This window comes from Anabrus simplex, chromosome X (assembly GCF_040414725.1).
Source record: "Anabrus simplex isolate iqAnaSimp1 chromosome X, ASM4041472v1, whole genome shotgun sequence".
Lineage (NCBI taxonomy): Eukaryota > Metazoa > Arthropoda > Insecta > Orthoptera > Tettigoniidae > Anabrus > Anabrus simplex.
Window position 1 is genome coordinate 172,228,129 of NC_090279.1, and position 21,909 is coordinate 172,250,037.

The following is a 21,909-nucleotide window of genomic DNA, read 5'->3' on the forward strand; positions in this document are numbered from 1 at the left end:
GCTTGCAGTCGTCCAGTGTGCATAAAATGCCGTTCCGTTCCTTGCCACCCCCTGTGGGTGGGGGACGCAGACGTACAATACACCCACGGTATATCCTGCCTGTCGTAAGAGGCGACTAAAAGGGGAGAACAAAGGATGATGACTTAGAACCATGAGTCTATTTGTGATTAGTCCCATTATGTGAGGAACACCATGGGTCTACTTTGCCTGAGAGTAGTACCACAGTGTGCGGAACAGCATGGGTTTGTGTTGCCTGTGGGCGTTAACATAACTTCTGTGCACCATGGGTCTACATTGCCTATGATTCGTGCCACTATAGGAGCAGTACCATCGATATACGTAGCCTGTGATTAGTTTCAATAAGTGAGGAACACCATGGGAATACGGTGTCCGTGATTAGTCCTACTATGCGAGGAACACCATGGGTCTACATTACCTGTGATTAGAACCACCATGCGAGACACACCATGAGTCTACGTTACCTGTGATTAGTATCACTATAGGCAGAACACCATGGTTCTGCTTTACCAGTGATTAGTACAATTATGAGTGTCCGGTGACCTGAATTTTGTACGCCTTTAGATAATAATCATCACCCCAGTAATTGAGGCCGGGGTGAGTGGCTTAGACGGTTTGAGACGCTGGCCTTCTGACCCCAGCTTGGCAAGTTCGATCCTGGCTCAGACCGGTAGTATTTGAAGGTGCTCAAATACGTCAGCGTCGTGTCGGTAGATTTACTGGCACGTAAAAGAACTCCCGTTGGACTAAATTCCGGCACCTCGGCTTCTCCGAAAATCGTGAAGTTTGTTAGTAGAACGTAAAGCAAATAACATTATTATTCCAGTAATTAAGGCACTGTGAATGGGATCCACTGATTGTTTTTATTTCACAATCATCACCATTCGTTTTAGATTATAGTCAGTGGATACATTTTTAAGTTTTGATTTTAATTTTGTCGCACCTCGTTCCATTAGGGGCCGATGAGCTAGATGTTAGGCCCCTTTAAACATCGCCATCATCATCATCATCATCATCATGGTTATTTGCCTCGAGTGTCCATAGAAGAGATTGAGAAGTAATTTAACCGGTTACAAAATAAAATAAAAATCGATTAGTATCACTATAGGCAGAACACCATGGTTCTGGTTTACCAGTGATTAGTCCAATTATGAGTGTCCGGTGACCTGAATTTTAGATAATAATCATCACCCCAGCAATTAAGGCCTCATTTCTGTACTTATTTCTCCTGAGCAGATTGGATGGAAGAGTATCATTCTGTGTGCTAATCATATTAAATTTGTTAACAAAATCACAAGGGCTATAAAAATACTCCTGAGAGTGTCACTGTGAATCTTTCTTTGGTATTTTCACACACGTTTAAAATATGTATATTTTTATGTTGGTACCAATTTTGACTCCTCCTCACCCTTTGAGGGTTATGGATTCCTATTTCCTATTATCATCGTTGTGTATACACCCTAAAGCAGTAGTATTCAAAATGTTTTGTTGGCATACCGACAAAATCGTATTGTTTTATTTTCGTACCCACGAGGTACCGGAATACTGCCAGAATTAACAAGTGATTGTTGCTGGATGCCAAATAATATTTACTATAATCATCATCATCTTTCGCAGCTTATTCCGCTTTTTCAGGGTGCCTGCATGCTCTGAGACATGACAGAGTTGTGGCCGGGAATTAAAGCTCACATATTCTTCCTACAGCTACGGAATTTTCAACTGAAAATCCCACCCCAGAAACACAAGGCATCAAACCACAGTAGACGGGATGACAGGCAAACAGCTAAAACTCTACACCATCCTGTTCCCCAATAATAACAATAATGTATATAAACGTCGCTAGGCAAGGGAAACCTAGTAACTCCTTCCGAGTAAAGGAAAGTAAAGCCCACGATCAGCAGTGGCTGAAGAACTGTTCTTGGCATTTTAATTGCTTAATTATAGCCTAATTTTCCCACCATCGGAGTCTTCTGTCGCCTTCTCAGGCAACGCCTTCACAAGACAGATGGAGAAACGTGGTTTTCTCGTGAGTGGAATTACGAGGTTTTCATTGACTGGCAACGTTATTTATAATAATCATACATTTTATTGCTGTCAATGGCCAAAAGAAATTTACATTAATAACACCATCTTTTCAGAAAGCTGTTAGCGACTTGTGCCGACAAGTATAAAACGTTCACAGCTCTTAGCACAACGTTCAAATGCACAGTTCGTGTCTGGTTGATGGAATTTCTTAGTTTTACACAACTTAAAATAAAATTCATCTATTTCAAAGCGTGTAACTAAGTGTCTGAGCTCATATCCTCCTGCTTGCCAGTCCTTATAAATCATTGCGTCCGTCGAGTAAAATTCGCTCCATATCTCTCTTCTTTGCTCATATTTTCTCTATGAACTGTAGATATGTTGATGTAGTTGGTAGCGTTAGGTGATAACGGAGATCCTTTACGTAGAAAGGTTCACGAGTTAACTCATAAATTATTAATGCAACTATTACTCTTGTACTATATCTTTGAATTCAATAAGTAAGCATTTTACATACCAAGTCAATGGGAGATACGAAATGACACATATTCTAGAATGAATAGTTCGTTAATAGGACATTGTGTTGTGCTAGGCAAAATCACTCAATCAAACAAGATTTTATTGAAAATGGACGGGTTTAATTCATTTCTGAATTGGTTACTGGAAACAGAAGCTACAATAAATTTGCGTACCCCTTGAGACGACTCCGCGTACCCCTCGTGGTACCCGAACCACATTTTAAATACCGCTGCTCTGAAAGATACAGCTTACCTATTGTATTCAATTCTTTGGAGTGACTTCTTGGAAGGAAATGAATTTTTCTGTACATGTATACTCTCAGACTGTCGCAGTGAACTTTCTCTGTGGCTCAATCTGAACAAGACAATACTTCGGTTCACTCTAATCCCCAGTAGATTTGTTCCTAACAATCCCCTTAGTCTGGAAAAGCATTTCTGTATGTTACAAAGGTCGCCCAAGACTTAGGGCGGTATGAAATGGGAACAACAAAGAGAAATGGAAGAGAAAGAGATGAAAACGTGACAAGCAGTCGGAACTTTAAAGGAGATGATGCGATACATAAAAGAATAACAGAATTCGTTTATCTTTCATATCAAGAGACGTTCCGAATGAAATATAGTAAGCTGTAAGACTGTCCGTCTGGTCGACTAATGTAGCTCAGCCCTTTACAGATTACTTACATACAGGGTGTGCATCGTATTTGAAGATATTTAACTGTGCATCTGTGTTACATACTGTCAAAATAAAACATATAGTCAGTGTGGGTCAAAATGTTTGCTATTGGCATTTAAGTATACAGTCGGAATGGGTTATAACGAGTCCGAAGAGACCACCAATCAATGCTTGTTATAACCGGTAGTCGCACAAACCGGTTATAACGACTCCGAAGAGAACACCTTTCAATGCTCGTTTCAGCCGACAGTCGCACAAACCGGTTATAACGACTCCGAAGGGACCACCAATCAATGCTCGTTGTAGCCGATAGTTGCACAAACCGGTTATAACAACTCCGAAGGGATTACCAATGAATGCTCGTTATAGCCGAAAGACGCACAAAGGCGTTATGATGATTCTGAAGGTACCACCAATAAATGCTCGTTATAGCCGATAGTCGCACAAACCGGTTTCATTCCTTGTTGCTAAAAATGTAATATCTGTAAGTTGTAGATGGCATACTTACATGGTTACAACTACAAACAATATAACGGAAATGAGTGCAGTATTTACAGTACAGTATTTTTGGAGTGGGGCTGAGAGTAATTTCATTAGTTTTCACTTGAAGAACAGGTCCATTGATCGGCACATCATTTATTCTTTGCTCTTTAAACGACCACCAAATGTGTGACTTTTCTCCAATATTAAACACTTTCCTCTCATTTTGCGACATTTTCACAGCGATACTTTCCTTAGCTAATTAACAGACAGACTGATTTGAAGTCTACAGTAATAAACGTGACATTGTTGTCAGCAATCCCCCAAAAATACGTAACAAAAGAAATCATTGGACGTCATAGACAATCCATTTCTCCTAAAATGTGATAAAAATACGCCGTTTTGTATGATATGTCGTAATAAGCGACGTCGTACTAAGCGATGCTTTAAATAGAGTGTTTGTATATTATTTAGTCGGGACCGTTAAATTCCGCCGTTATATTCAATGCGTTGTTAAAAGCGATGTCGCTATGAACGGTTTCGACTATAAATTCTAAACAAATTTGAAAATCTTCAAGAGAAAATGGGTGTAAAATGGATCCGTGATATGAAAAGTAACACATATATAGGAAGGGATCAACGTCAATATTTCGTATAAAATGTCAAACTTATATTTGTACCATGCAGAGTCATGGAAGCTTCTATGGGCTTACCGAAGCTTCTTCATTATCGCCAGGCTGATCAGTGGAGTCCTAAATTTTTGACAATAATAGGTCGGAATGCAAACTTACTGAAGCGGATAAGAGGCATACTCTAGTGTGCACAACAGTTAGGCTATGTATTTTGCATACACATTTAGGGTAACACCCATCACAACCCCTACAACTTATGTTACTCTCGCTACATTACCGAAGAGTGGGCTAGCTTTCGTTTAATTATTTTCAACAAAAGATACATTCGGCCGCATTTGCGTGTGATAACAAGGATCCGAAATACAATAAAACTTTTTAAATCTATAATATATTGAGTTTCTCTCATTGGTTGGCCGGCAGGCGAGCCCAGCTTATCTGCCTCCCGTTGACTCATCACTTCCCGTCACACAGCGCAGCGACAGTGCGGGTATGTCCGCACTACGCAGTTCAAGTCCGTACTTAGAAAATGTATTAAGTGTTGATCTGTCGTTATCGAGTTGTCAAGTGTTACTTCGGGATATGATTCTTATAATGCCTCCACATGTGTACACGACGGATGAAAGGTAATTTATGTACGATAATTATGTGAAAGCAGAGTCTTGCAGAGAAGTCGTTGGGTGATTTGTAACACAATGTTCAGGTGTAAGAACTCCACATGGAAAGACCGTGCGAAAACGCTTAAACAAATTGAGAGGAATTGGTTCTTTACTCCATACGAAGCGAAGTGTTAAAAACGGATACCTTAAGAGCAAAAAGTAAATGAAATCGCAGAAAGATTAGAACATACGCCTACAAAGTCCCTAAGACCACTTGGATAAGAAGCCGGGGCTAAGAAAGTGTTAAAATTGAAACCAAGAAATTTAAGACCGTGTTATTAGTACGGATTTATGACCATCACGTTCCCCGGATTTAACTGACTGTGACTTTTATTTATGGGGAAGCTTAAGAGAAACTCACTGTAGAAATGTAAGTAGCTCTTTTATAAAGTCACTCAGAGACACGGAATCGAGAACATTCTAAAAGTACAGAGAATATTAGCTAGAATATGCATAAATAAAAACAATCGAAGTGATGGATAATTGTTCATAGTGACATATGAAGTGGTGTACAGAGAATTGGAGCCCAACACAAATACTATCCGGAAGAAGAGAATTTATTTTTCCCCCACATTATGAGGACACCAGGAAACAGATTACCAAGAAAATGGTTTAGAGAAACTATGGAATCTGAAGTAACAAGTAGGATGGACTAAGGAAATTAGGGAGGATATGTAGGAACTAAAAACAAATCTGTATGACCGGCCAAATACAACAGAAAATTTAAAGAAACTGGAAAACATACACATAAGATTTAAACCAAACATATACAAATGGAATACAAAGCGTATTTACAGATGAGAAGCGACGGAACAAATCAGAACAAATGAAGAGTTGCTTGGCAGTTGAGATATAAAACTTATGAAAAAAGGTGACCAGAAAATGATTGACCGAAGTGGTTCAATGAGGCCGTAAAAGCAGAAAAAGGAGAAGAAGAAGAAGAATGTAATATAATGAGAATTTTCGAACTTCAAGATAGAGAGGTGTTACTGCATCATCCGTTGTTATAATTTCGAGATCAGCCTCTAATTGCTAGTTCCATATTGAATCCTTCATTACGATTAAACTCAGTAACTATTGCATGAAATAAACCTTTGATGGAACCATTCCAACGTCATTGTAACACTTTTTGCATCAATATGTTTCTTTATCCATTATATTTTGGTTTTTCTTACTTCCTCTACCGGATGAGTTGGCCTTGTGGTTAGCGGCACGACTGTGGACTTGCACCCGGGAGAAAGTGGGTTCGAATCCGTCTGTCGGCAGCCCTGAAGAAGGTTTCTCATGGTTTCCCATTTTTACACCAGGCAAATGCTGGGGCTATACCTTAACTAAGGCCACGGCCGCTTCCTTTCAACTCCTACGGCTCTCCTATCCCATCGTAGCCATATGACCTCAGTGCGACGTAAAGCCATTAGTAAAAAAAATAGTTCCCCTAATGTGTCCTCAAATACCTGAACTATGCAACTTAGTCCAATAAAGGCAACAATACTTTAAGGCTTTATTTTCATAGATCTTCGTCACATTCCCTTTCATCTCTGCAACAGTTCTCTATATATTTTACACTTGTTCTCAACATTCCACCCGTATTTGTCGACACACACAGTGAACGAATTGACTTATTTGTGAGTACTGTACTACACAATATCGACGTACTTCTCCTACATCCAGTCCACCAATAGCCTCTCACTTGCTATCCGATACAAGCGTGCATTGTTCACTACAGATTGGCAGGCTGCAGGTAAAGCTCTCTCTTATCATGACAAGACAGGACTGGAATATACTATTTACTTTTCTCCCAGTCGTCTGGTTACGATATTGCAGCGGATTATATAGCTATAGAATACATGAGCAGTATGTATTGGCAATTAATTGTTCCTAGAACTAAAACAAGAACCGTACTTGAATCAATGATAAACCTAGAAAATCCAACCAGTTTGAAGGTGGTAGCAAAATGTGAGTAGACCAGATTTAGAAGCTCTGGTATGGTGAAAAATGATGAAATGTGTAATTTTCATTTTTTGCCGATTATTAATCTTTCGAATGTCCTCTTTAATTTTGGTGTATAATACATACATTGTTATAACCTAGAATTTATTTAAACAAACGATTTCAGATAAAGCAGCGTGGGTGCGGTGGTAGCCTTCACAGCATTGCTTCAACTGATTATGCACCGAACCATGGATTCTACCCCAAAGGAACTGACAGATAGTGTAAGTACAACAAAGCACAAGCAGCAGGCCAAACCTTTGTACACAAGGATGATTTGCCATATACTGTCATAGAGGAACTTAGCACCTATCCAATGTACAGTTGCTGGAAAAGTGTTTACATGGTCGTACCTAAAATCACAATGAGTGCATCAACAGTGTTATTTGGTCAAGAATTCTAAAAACAGTTTTTGTGTCAATTAATGTTCTTCATTTTCGTGTTTTCTATGCCGCAATGACTTTTAACAATGGCACATTGTCAAGATGTGAGGCACTGAAGAAACGTAAGATTAGCGTTGATGAGGAATAGGTACATCAATATAACCAACATTCAAATTTGAAAATATGTTATTTTTTTCAATTTTTAATCTAAAATTAACTGGTTAATGTTTACAGCTAAGTTCAATGTATTTTAAATCAGTGTGCTAATTTTTTAATGATTCTAAGACAAATAGTTGAGAATTACAGAGAATTTAGTACATCAATGAATTTTCGTGAACCTCTCCACTTAACTGACATGAAATATTGTTGAAATCACTGTGGATCCTCATCGACCAACCAGATGCCAATCTGGCAGTTATTTGTAACAGGTTCTAGAACATATTTGTAGCATGTTTACTGTGCGCTGTGATTACGTTGTCCATTATTCAATCGTGAAAGTACACAACTTTGCTTTGGTAGGCGTGAGTTAGGCGCAGTGGTCGTATCGATTCACTTAAGTGGTCATGCACTAAGAAATAACGCCACTTGACCACAATCATCATCATCATCATCATCATCATCATCATCATCATCATCATCAGTAGAGTCCTGATGTTTAGGGAGTAATAGGTTAGAATGCAAACCAACTTACTTTGTAGGAACTATCGTATACCCTCTATTCCGTAGTGTAGTGAGAGTAACATAAGTTTTAGGGGTTGTAATAGGCCGGGACACTACTGTTTATGTGTATCTCATAGCAGGACTGCTATCTGGGTGTAGTATTCTTGTTATTTGCTTTAGTATGTTTGAATTCTAACCTATTACATCCTTAGCATGAGGCGTCTACTCATCACCATCACCATCATTCAAACAGGTGGCTTGCTACGGTCTCGTTCCATCTCTTAGCTGGACGTTCAATAGAGCGCCTTACTATGGGCTGATACTGTAAGATCTGCTTTGCGATTCTTCCTCTTGCCATTCTGTTTATTTATTTATTTATTTATTTATTTATTTATTTATTTATTTATTTATTTTTTAATTCGTTAGGGCCATCTATGGACCACGGTGCTTGTGTTTTAGCTGTTTCTTGAAGTCATCGTCGTTGTTTGCCACAATTGGTGTTCTTAGCGGCTGGTTTGGCAGCTGTTTTCTTGTTGGTACCTCGAGCTTTCCTGATGGCCCAGTAGTCCTTCATTTTCCGGCTAAATTCAATCTTACGTTCCTCAGACCATTTCCTGGTCTCGTCTTTTGGTCTGTGGGTAACTTCTGTGAGGGATGTTACAAAGGATTTAGTTTTAAGAGTTGTATGATAGTTACTCCGATCAGCTATGTCGTTTTGATTTATGTGGAGTTCCGAAAGGTCCTTCTCCACTTGCTTCATCCACACGAACCCAGTAGCTTTGCCCTTGTTAGCAGCCTTGAAGATCCTATGAGATAATCTATTTGAGTCCATTCTGGATAGGTGTCCGTAAAAAGCCAGTCGCCTTCTTCTGATGGCATCTATGAGATTTTCTTGGTGTTTATATAGCTCACGATTTGGTTGATACCATCGGCTTCCATCTGGTAAAATTCTTGGTCCCACTATCCGTCTCAGGAACTTTCTTTCTTGTACCTCGAGGGCTCTTAGTGGGGTCTTCTTAGTTAAATATAGACACTCTGCTGCATAGAGGACTGACGGTCTGATTACTGCATTGTAGTGTCTTAGTTTGACATTCATCGACAGATTTTTTGAAGCATACAGCTTTCTACAGGCATGGTAAGCCTTATCTAGTTTGAGTCTCCTGTGTTCAAGAGCCATTGTTTCACTGAGGTCCTCTGAGAACCATTCCCCAAGGTACTTTACACTTTTGACTCTCTTGATGTAGATATTATCACTGACTCTCATCTTTCCAGGGGCATCTTTGATGTTAGTAACAAACTCGGTCTTTCCTATGTTGATCAAAAGACCCGTTTTAGCCGCTATTGAGTGCAGTGTTTGGAGCTGAGTAGTAGCCTCCTGTATGTCATTTGCCAATAAAGTCAGATCGTCTGCAAAGGCTAGGCATGGTATCCTCAGGTTGTCTGCTTTAATCCCCATCCGTAATCCAGTGTTCACTGGAAGGAATCTCATCCACTCTCTAATTATCTTTTCCAGAACGCAGTTAAATAATATACATGAGATGCCATCTCCTTGTCTCACCCCTGTTTTAATGGCGAAACTCTCCGAGAGTTGTCCTCTAAACTTTACTCTGGCTGTGGTATTGTGCAAGGTTGCTTGCACCAGCCTGTTGATCTTGTCGTTAAGTCCTAGTTCTCTTAATGTATTGTAAAGAGTAATTCTATCTACTGAATCGTATGCTTTCTGGAAGTCGACAAATATAGCTACCCATTGTCGAGCTCTTGATTTGCTGTATTGAAGGATGGTCTTCAGATTTTGTATCTGCTCGGTACAGGACCTCGATGCTCTGAACCCTGCTTGATATTCTCCTAACTCTTTATCCAACTGTCTTGTGACATGGCGTTCCAGAATCTTGGAAAATATCTTATAGGTAACAGCAAGGAGTGATATTCCTCTGTAGTTACTGGGATCTGTTTTGCTTCCCTTCTTGTGGATTGGATGGATAATGGCTGACGTCCAATCATCTGGGAGCCTCTCACTAGTCCATATGTCCAGAATTACTTTATGTATGCTCCTGAAGGTGTGTTCTCCGGCATGTTTTAGCATTTCTGCTACTATCCCGTCTTCTCCAGAAGCTTTATTGTTCTTGAGTAATTTAATTACATCTCTGACTTCTTCATACGTTGGAGGAGGGATAAACTCAGTATTGGGGTTAGTTGGTTCTGTAACTTGGAGACGTTCAATAGGTTCTTCTGCATTTAAGAGTCCTTTGAAGTAGTTAGCTAGGGTCTTGGTACAATCGCTGTCATTAAGACACAGCGATCCATCTGGTCTCTGGAGATGTAAAGCAGGGGAAACGAATTGGGTTGTTTGTTGCTTGAGGCCCTTGTATAGATCTCTAGAGTTGTTCCTTACAAAATCCTCCTCTGCTTGCTTAATCAGTTCCTGGTTGTGCTTCCTCTTGGCCCCTCTTATGATGCTCGACGTAGTTTTCCTCTGTGCAATTATTTATTTATTTATTTATTTATTTATTTATTTATTTATTTATTTATTTATTTATTTATTTATTTATATGGCGGGACTATTCTATGGCTATTCTGTCCGACCATACATAAACCTACATGAAGAGTTAAGTATACATTAAATAAATGATCTACAATTTAATATCTTAAGGTATCAATTAAATGTTTTAATCAGCCTAATAGCTTAGCTATGATCCAATCCTACGTATGTTATGAATAATTATAATTTATTAACCAGATTTGACAGAGTTTCTTAAAGCATAAGTGTTGTTTGACACGCTCCTAATTTCAGCGGGTAGGGAATTCCAAATTCGACTGGCGGAGACTACAAATGACCTACTGTAACCAGTTGAGCGGAGAATGGGAATGCTTAGTACTGAGGTGGATGATGATCTGGTGGGAATACTGGAAGGTGATGCTAGGTTTTGGAATTGTGTGGTAAGGTATTCGGGAGTGTTAAGGTTCAGTATACGATGTAACAGAGAAACAGTGTGTAAATTTAGTCACTCTCTTATGCGGAGCCGTGAAAGTATGTCAAATGCGGGAGAAATATGGTTAAACCTTGGTATATCTGAAATAAATCGAACACATGCGTTATGTGCCTTTCGGTGCTTGATGGAAAGTGAGGCGTTCAGGTTACTGTATACTACGTAACAGTAGTCGAATATTCGCATTACCATACTTCGGACAAGCAGTTTTCTTACATTTTGGGGGAGTAAATCTCTGAGTTTCTTAAGGGAATGTAAGGAATAAAACACTCGCTGACATATGCATATTACATGACCGTTCCAACTATGGTTTTTGTCAATTATCATCCCTAAGTTTTTAACTGTGTCTTTGAATTATAACTGAGTGCCCCTTAATGTTACTGAGTGGGTATGAACGTCTGTGAGGCGTGCGTGGGTTTTTTGGGTAGCTTAAAGAATACACTGTGATTTTTGTGCACTGATTTTTAGTGCTTGGTCATCGGTCCACTTACATTTTCTCTCTAGATCATCATTCATATTATTTATTGCAGTCGGTAAGCCACGTTCACATGGTCCCTCCAGTTCTTCCAGCATCTTCCTACGAATTTTAACATGTATTCTACCTTCAGGTCTTTTGTCTTTTGTCAATTTGTCGTTCTGGAATTAGAAATACCAAAGCTAAATAGGGAAGGAAATCAGTAAAAATCAATATTATAAATCTCATTAAACAGACAATCACGGATGAAATTGCACTGTTTGCTATTGATTTTAATTTATTGCAATAGAACGCACAGATTGTGCATTGATTAGTGAGAATCACTGTGTGATATCGATAGGATCACTCGGTGTTCGTACAGAACTTTATTGAAGACTTAGATAGTTTTTTGCACTTCACTTCTAGTCCTATAGCCCTCATTTTGTTAGCAGCATCCCATGATCTACCCTATCAACAGCCTTGGATAGGTCAATAGCGCTACAGGCCATTTGACCTCCTGAATCTAAAATATCTGCTATATCTTGCTGGTATCCTGTAAGTTGAGCTTGACTGGAATGAACTTTCCAAAACCCAGACCGCCTTCTATCAAATCAGTTAGTAATTTTGCAAATCAGTATGCAATCAGAAAGAATGTTTTCAAAGAGCTCAAACAGACTGGTCTGTAAATATCTGCTTTATACAGCAGGGCTTCTCAGGGCGCATGCAGTGTGCACGGTGCAAAAGACGACTTCGCTTTGCTGACCAAAGTGCAGACCCTCACTCCTCGATTTGGAGCAATAGTGCTGTCTCTCTCTTTCCCCACGCCTGTCTCACTAGCTCGCCCTGTCTCCCTCTTCCTCGCTTGCTCTGTAGTGTTCCAAATCTGAGCCGAGTTGAGTCGAGCTTAGCCGAGTAGCACAGAGACGAAGCGTTGGTCCGAGCCGAGTGGGACCGATGCACTGTGCACAAGAACTCTGGTCACAGTTTGCACGTGTGAGATTTTGGGCGTTTGAGGGGCCCTGTTATATGGTATTTATCACTTTTTTTCCACAAAGATTAACACAGAGCTCATACTCGCACTTGTCGCCTGGGTCGTGCAAGGGTCGTGTAATGCCATTGAGATCATGAGCGTTGCAGCTCCTGGTTTGTGTCCACCATGGCCTGTGTACAGTAGAATTCTGTCAAGATCTCGATCTTCTTCGCTTTCCATTCCTGCAGTAGCCTCTTCAAATTATCCGTAGATTTCGAAGAGATCCAATCCTTAGTTAGAGGCCTTGTCACGGAATGTTAATCAGTTAACATAAACTTAACATTTTTCAGAATAGAAGTTCCTTTGAACAATTGGGTTCCAACTCCTAGTGTGCAGATCAAAAACACTCCGGTAGAGAAGATAAATGAAAACCTATAACTTAGCCAGCTTGTAAATATTTAGGAAGAAACAAAATCGGAAAATTCTTAATGCATCAAAATTAGCTACAAAGTATGTGGGACAGTGAAGAATCATCAGATCAAAAATGCACAGTTCTATCCTTCAGCAAAGAACCCAATGTTGAAAACATCCTAGGGATATGAGCTGCAAAGTTTAGGTAAATAAAATATTATAATAAAGTATGAGAATATATTCTTTATGTATTCCTAAAAAATACAATCCTTTCCTTAATTTTTATCCGGTCGACTAGATTAACAGTTTGCCTTTTCTACCACTACGAGCGCTAATGTGAGTTAATGCAGAGTATCGCTTAAGCCATTATAACTAAATTTGGTGTGGACCTTTTAGAAAATCAAAATATTCCACAGGGTATTGAACCGAGGAATCCATTACCGAAAGGATTATGTAAATAAGTTAATTTGGCTAGGATTTGATTCCAAAAGAAAACGATTAAAGATGTTACTTTATGATTTTTCCCGGAACTGAATTTCGGCTGTAAGTAATTTTTTAAATGTATTTTTATAGTTAGATAGAGCTTTACAAGACTCACAATTTATAAGCTTTCGGGGCCTCTTTAACAGTTCAACTTTCTGCACAATTGAGGAAATTGTTTAATTTTACGTTTTTATTAGTATGGGGAACCCTACATTGTCTGTTAAGAAATGTTTTCGACATAAAAATACCTGTAAATATGGAGACATTAGTTTCTGATCATTGCATTTTACCCGTGCTGTGAAGTCTCAGAACGGTGTTAATTCTGGGTTTTACAGAGAAAGATATGGTGAGGTTTGAAGATAACAGATCAGTCACACAGGTTAATAACGTCCTGGAGAGAACAGCTACCTTGAAATGGCTGGCCATTTTATAGGCACGAAGGACTATAGGACGACGAAATCAGTACTGGACTGGTCTCCTAGAAACGAACTGAGATGGAGATCACCGTACCGATGGGATAAAGATATTTGGAAAATCGCTGGAGTTCAATACCAGAGAACCACCCAAAACCGTTCCACCTGAAAAAGACAAGACTTAGAAATATTTACTTATACTTTCAAGAGGTCACGTCATTTCGATAGAATTAGCTGATGATGACGACGATATTCCATACGTTCATGAAATAAATGTAAACAGATGTAACATTATCTCCTCGTTGGTTGAACTATTATATTGCTGTGTGGTCTGGCGTCCTGAGTTCAGATACTGTTTTATGTATTCCCATTTCCACATTGATGTTTCCCAGAAGCGAATACGGGACTTGTTGTGGCTTCATTTATTGTAGCGCTGAGAGCAGAATGATAGCTCTACGTCGATGGAGAGTGCTTCTGTGTATATGAGAACATTTTTATTGATCGGGGAACATGTCGTCCCTTCGATCGTTCCATTTCATGAAACAATACATCGTTCTCTTAGCTCTCATTTACAGAAATACATAAAAGAAGCACTACATTCTATTTTCAGTGGAGTACGATATAGTTTTTAAAAAGATAATTCTGAGAAGATCTTATACTGATTCCTGAATAACGTTATATCAGACTGGGCATTTCATTCAGTGCGGTTTGAATGTCAGATACTGAAAAGTATTTCCATTTTATCTAAAAGAGATTGAAATTCCTACTTCAAATGTGTTAAAACTGTTACGGAGATTTCCGTGGTAGTTAGAGGTGAAAGAAGGTGCGGGGGTGAACGGGCCTCAAAATACGAAATTAAAGTTAATGTAAAATTTAACAAGGTTATATTTTCTTTCCAAAATTCAGAAATAACATGAATGGCAGGTACAGAGTAGCAAGGCAACAAAAGTACAATTACAATATTTACAGGATTTGGGCTTCGAGCCCCGAACTCGCAATTCTTGGGCAACTAGCCCAACTTTACCTCAAAACAAGATTTAACAGAGGGGCCGAAAACCCATTCATGCCCAGGAGCACTTGCTCTAAATTACACCGAAAAGCCTCCTCGAGGCATACAACACTCAATTTTCGAGAAAGAGCCACTCGCTCTCAACTTTAAGCCTATCAAAGGCCACACCAAACTCCACCTTCAAGTTGTCCTCTAAGGACATACACACAGGGGTAAAATACCCAACCTACTGAGGCCTATTAAGTGAGAAAGGTTAATTACATGACCTCTAAAATAACAATTTGAGAGGAGGCGATCTGCACTCCTAATACATTTTGTTTAAAACCTAATCTGGCTCTAGGCCGCTAATGCAAGGGCTAATCCCATACTACGGAGGTGACTTTAGAAAAGAATAATTTACATTACATTAAGGAAGAATCGGTTGTGAGAAATAAGTTCACCTCAAAACAATATGAGTGGGAGCTCGAGAGAGTTAAGCACTCTCTATCCCAATACGTAGCTTAAAAGAGAATAGATACTAAGAGTCTTTACATTTTAGGGAAAGGTTACATGGTGAAAAAGCTTCGGACCCGCCCCGAGAGTTAAACTGCTGAGCTAGCAAGGAAATAAGTTATTATACGGCCATTACCTGGTTGTTGAACTGCTGTCCGAAGAAAGAGGCGCTTCCCGTCCCCTGCTATGTACTTTACACACTGAAAGATGGTAGAGAAGTGGCGCAGAGACCCTAAAATCAGCAGTTTATATACTCTCGCGGAAGGTTCGAGGCGTTTCAGGAAAGAAAACACCCGCCCACAATCATTTATTGGTTAGGGTTAAGCAGCATATCCAATTTGAAGAAGAAACCCCTTATTGGTCGTAAATTAATTAAAGAAATTCGGGATTGGCTAAATTCAAAACAAGGGGAAAGAAAGGGGAATACAGCCAACTTAAACAATACCAGAAAGAAATTTAACAAGAAACAAACTTTTGAAATAAAAATTTCTCCAAAAAAAACAGTTCTTTCACTTCGCACTAGGGTGCACTATTGTAGTTCTTCAGTAGTGTCCTCTAGAAGAGAAAGTTCACACTTCTTACTACAGGTAAATCAAAAATACATTGAAAACGACCCAGTTCAGAAACTTCAAAATTTCCAAGTTGTGACATCTTCTGAGAAACTTGAAAATTAACACCTTACATAAAGTTCAGACTTCCTCCAGTAGGGGAGTTTCACCTGGCGCAAATTTTAAATTAGCGGCGTGGAGGTGTACCGCCCGGTACAGACCTCCCCCCCCCAAAGTCCCTCCAAGGGGTAGCACAGAGGAACATAAACTTTGTTTCAAAATAAGTTCCAAGTTATGATCTTGATATAGACATTAATTGCAGAAGCATTTATCCAAATTGTTGAAATTTGATTTGATCCAGTTTCAAAAATTCTCGTAGTAACTGCTGAAGTAATGTCTTTATGTTTGTAGAAGTTGAATTCAGAAGGAAAACTTTAGTTTTTAAAGTTGAGGAAAAATTTTCTAAGTCCACCAGGTATTGCAGTAAAATCCAAGAAAAGGTAGTAATGTTGAACTGGAATGTCCATGTAGCTGATTAAATATTTTCAAGGTTGATTAAGTTGGATGGCCAGACCGGCCGCTGCAGCTTGTGTCCAGAGGAGGCCGCTTGGACCACTCAAGTACCCTGAGATACCGCTCGCCCGCACTATGAGAGGAGTAGAGGTGTTGAGCACGCCGCGCCCGCGGTGAACATATACAGGCTACGGGCCGGTAGCAGATCGTGCGCCGCACATTAGCCTTGGCCGGGAGGAGGGCTCCGGCTCGCCGTACACAGGTTGGCCTCACTGGGGAAGGGCGGGCCCATACGCTGCATCAGGAACGGTACGGCGCCGTGCTGCTGCGGGGGCACTGAAACATTAAAGCTCGGCGGCAGAATTTTGTTGGACCAGAATGATAGTAGGGTACATTCATTGTGGTGAGGTTGAGGGGCCAGCGGCGTGGAGATATTTATATAATTCCCATAAGCCACTGTGTGTAGTGGAGCAGGAGACGGGAGCGTGGTAATGGCCGTGGCAACGACAGGATGGCAGTTTAACGGTTCGGGGAAGGTTTTACAAAAATTCTTACATATAAAACAAAATATTATAGAAGGGGCAGAAGGCCTAAAAGTGAAAACCTCAAAAAAATATAACCTTCATATTCCTTTCAAGATTATATGAAGCAAGTTAGCACAGAAATTATACAGGTTTCACCTGCGACAGGTGAACCCTAAATATCCTCTCGGTGGCTGGATTGCTTAATAACAACGTAACCGGCGTAAGGAAATCGAGAATAACACACGGCCCATGAAATCTGGGGGCAAGTTTGCCCGCGGGAACAAAATTCTTGACCATCACTTGGTCGCCTACCTTCAAATTGGTGGGTCTCCGTCCACGATCATATCTTTCCCTAACCTTTTCATGAGACACTTTAAGATTGGCTTTAGCCTTCTTCCAAAGATCTTTAATGTTGTCCGGGTCTATTGTCTCCTGTAGAATGTCACTCAGAGACCAGAGGTTAGAGAGCGGCGTGTTGGGAACAAACTTGAACATCAAAGACGCTGGAATAAATTTATGAGATTCATGAACCGCCGAATTCAAAGCAAAAGCTAACCAATGCAGGGACGTGTCCCACCTGGAATGATCTTCATGATGATAGGCAATAAGCGCGGACCTGAGGTTACGATTAACCCGTTCAGCCAGAGATGGTTGAGGGTAATAAGCAGAAGTAGTTACATGAGAGATGGACAGGTCAAAACAGAATTTACGAAAAAGATTTGATGTGAACGCCTTAGCATTATCAGACACAATATATTGACACGGACCAAAAGAAGCAAAGATAGAATTTAGACAAGTAATGGTGGACTGAGCGGTAGCCAGCTTAGTCGGAAATAACCAGGAAAATCTTGTAAAACCATCTACACATACAAGGATGAACTTGTTGGCATTTCCATTTGACTGGGGGAAGGGTCCTACATAATCAATATACAGGCGTTCCATGGGGCGCGACGCTTGATGAGAAGACAACAGGCCTACCTTGGTGGACATGGTTGGTTTACTAAGCAAACAGGATTTACAAGCCTTTACTAGTTCACGGATTTCACCGTCCATACCCTTCCAGATGAACCTTTCACGAATCTTTTCACGAGTTTTAAAGATACGAAGATGCCCGCCTAATGGGGTCTCATGATAGTACTTGAAGATCATAGGTACAAGAACAGCTGGAACGACAACCTTCATCATCTTATCATGCCTCGAAGGGCAACATAGAACACCATTCCTCAGCACATAAGGGACAACATGTTCCCCAGAAGAAAGAGTTTCCATTATCGGAGCCAGCGCCGGATCTTCACGTTGGTATTTCTCGATATCCCTAAAGAGCATGGGAGCATCTGTTAAGATGGCATTAACATCAGATAGTATGGACTCGGGAGGTGATGAACTGTCGACCGGTTCATGGGTCTCGACGTCGTTGGAAAACATACGGCTGAGTCCATCGGCAACAACATTTTCGGTCCCTCTAATATGTCTGACATCGAATTGGAAGGCAGAAATTCGGATGGCCCAACGGGCTATACGACCAGTACGACGCGGCCTACCTAAGACCCAGCTTAAGGCTTGATTATCTGTCTCCAGGTCGAATTTGACATGTTCCAGATAGAGACGGAACTTTTCTAAGGCAAATAAGACTGCCAAACCTTCGAGCTCATAGATGGAATACTTGGCTTCTTGAGCCGATAGAGTCCTAGATGCATAGGCGATGGGTCGCCTCCCTAATTCAGTCTCTTGAAGAAGGACTGCTGCTACTGCTGACGACGACGCGTCAGTTTGGACGATTAATTTCTTTGAGAAATCAGGCATAGCAAGGACAGGGGCATTACAAAGAGCTAATTTAAGATCTTCAAAAGCGGCTTGTTGAGAAGGTCCCCACTCGAATTTGATGCCTTTCCTACGAAGATGGTTCAAGGGCGCCGCTCTATTAGGGAAGTTAGGAATAAACTTCCTGAAGAAATTCACCATACCAATGAACCTGCCGATACCTTTGATGTCCTTGGGAGGTTTAAAATCACGGATGGCCTGTGTTCTAGAATGATCGACGGCAACACCATCAGGTGACATAATATGCCCTAGGAATGACATAGAGGGCTTAGCAAAGGCAACCTTGGACAACTTGACAGTTAACCCAGCCTTACGAAGGCGATTGAGATCTTCTCGCAGATGATCTATATGTTCTTCAAAGGTCTCCGAAAATACGACGACATCATCCAAGTAGTGATACAAGTACTCAAATTTGATGTCGGAGAAGACCCTATCTAGCAGCCTAGTGAGTACAGCTGCTCCTGTAGGGAGCACGAAAGGCACGCGGTTGTATTTATACAAATTCCAATCCGTGGCAAACGCTGTAAGATGTTTAGGCTCTTCCGCTAGGGGAATTTGATTATAGGCCTGATTCAAGTCCAAGATAGTAAAGAACTTGGCCTTACGAAACCATGAAAAACAAGAATGAAGGTCAGGAAGGGGCACAGATTGTAACACCACCTTCCGATTGAGAGCCCTATAATCAATGACAGGCCTGAAGCCCCCTTGGGGTTTCGGGACTAGAAAAATAGGCGAAGAATACGCCGACTTAGAGGGCCTAATAATACCATCCTTCAACATCTGATCGATGATTTCTTTCAGAGCCTTCATTTTTGGTGGAGATAGCCTATAAGGTGGAAAACGGACAGGAATCGAATCCGTGACCTCAATTTTGTATTCAATAAGGTCAGTAACACCAAGAGTATCAGAGAACACCTCTGGAAACGACTGACACAACTTACGAATACTATCAGCCTGCTCCTCAGGTAGATGTCTAAGGTCTAATAACATCTCATCCTGGGTAGGCGAAATAGATGAACATGATGCAGAATTACATTTTAACAAGGGGATTTTACAATTGGAAGCAAATTTGAATGTGCACGACTTACTCTGAAGATCAAACACAAGACCAGAGTGAGAAATGAAGTCGGCTCCCAATATAATGGGGCAAGATAAGTGCTTAGCCACAAACAATTTAATTTTCCATGTAAATTTAAAAATACGAATTTTGACATGTAAAGAACCTAGAATTTCTAATGGAGATGAATTAGCCGAAACATATTGGATCGAAGAGGAACAATAGTCAGGAAGTTTACAAACAGATTTCAATTTTGCATACCATTCAGCCGAAATAATCGAACAAACGCTGCCTGAATCTAATAGAGCTGTTATAGGCTCATTATTTAACTCAATTTTGAGAAAGGGGACCGGTGCGGGGGTATCCGCCGCAATCCTAAGACACTCCTTGGGGCATTCAAAAGATGGATTTGCAGATTGAACGTTCCCTGAATTTTCGATCTGTTTACCAGGGGCTGAGCCTCGGAAAGATGGATTAGTCGACTCAGCCGAAGCCACTAGTCACTTTTTATTATTGGCATTGGTGGAATTTGCACCAGAGGTTGAGCAGGAGGGGGTGCTATTTGAATTTGGGCAATTCTTGGCGATATGTGAGAAAGCCCCACATTTAAAACAGCCTTGTGATGAACCAGCTCCATTATTTGCCCTACTAGTTTTGACCAATGGACATTTATTACGAAGATGGTCAGGCGACCCGCAAGCATAACATTTACGGGGTGTGACTGGTCGGCGAGGTGGAGGCCGAGTATTACTAAACAAAGGAGGGGGTTCTTTCGCGACACGCAAAGAATCGGCGTATCTAACTCCTTCCGCTGAGACGGCCAATGCTTCAAGTTCAGAGAAGGTTTGCGGGCACGCCGCGAAACACAAATATGACCTATAAGATGGTGAAATGCCTTCCACAATAGCCTGTACAATCTGATCCTCAGGGAAGTGAAGAGCAAACACCCTAGTATAGAACTTAATGTCTTGTATGAAATCAGCCAGATTTTCATCCAATCTCTGTACTCGATAATAGTACTTCTGAATCAGAGATGACCTCGCGCGAGCAGGAATAAAATTTGCAAGCAGATGTGCATGAAAATCTTCAATAGATGACTGTTCGGCAATGGCTCGTACTATTTTATCTGAGAGAATACCAATTGCATAAGGATAAATTATCTGTAAAATTTGACACGGAGAAAGAGAAAAAACAAGGGCATGATCTTGAAATTCAACTAAAAACCTTAAGAATGAAATAACTTCACTGGTGGAATTAACAGAAAACTTAGAGATCCCTCTGAGCAACATTGCTAATGGATGAGGCAAGCTGCTGAACCCAGGTGACATAGTAGGTAAAGGTTTCAGTGGCAAAGAGGTTAGTTCAGAACGTACATTATTCAACGACATACGGCTTTCAGACTCGTTGTCCAATGGGGCAGATATAGTTTGAGCTCCAACGGTTTTCCTATTGACTTCTCCCTTAGGAGGCTCTTCCTCGCTACCTACATTCACCGTAGCGGGTTGATCACTTTTGGGAGGAACTTCCCCAGTTAACAATTGAGTGACCTTACTAGATAATTCAGAAATATTTTCAAGCACCGTACTAGCTTCCTTCCTCTGAACGTAATTCAACTTTAGAGACAACAGATCGTTAACTCTATTTGAAAAAAGAAATAGCCCGGCTTGCACACGCTTAATTTTATTAGGAAAAGGATCATTTTCGTCAAAAAACTAACTACAGATGCTAGCCCAGTAATATTCTCGATGATCGTGGAAAGAGAGTCGTCAATTTCTTTCTCTCCCAAAGTGGGAATGGAAATGGGCAAATAAAGGAATTCTCTAAGCTTGTTTGTGTCTACCGCAACCGTGCCTCCAGATTGCACATTTCTAATAGTCAATTCATAGATCAACTCCTCCTTCCGCAAATAGTTAAGATGGAGAACATCGCGAGGGCCGGGCATGATGACAGAACAATTTTGAAACAGGAAAGGTCAAAAATTCCAGCAACTGAGAAAATTGTTAGAGTTCGGATCAAAGCAATGTTTAGCCGTCAAAAGGGGCTTAATTGAGACCCATTCAACCACGCTCTGCTACCACTTGTTACGGAGATTTCCGTGGTAGTTAGAGGTGAAAGAAGGTGCGGGGGTGAACGGGCCTCAAAATACGAAATTAAAGTTAATGTAAAATTTAACAAGGTTATATTTTCTTTCCAAAA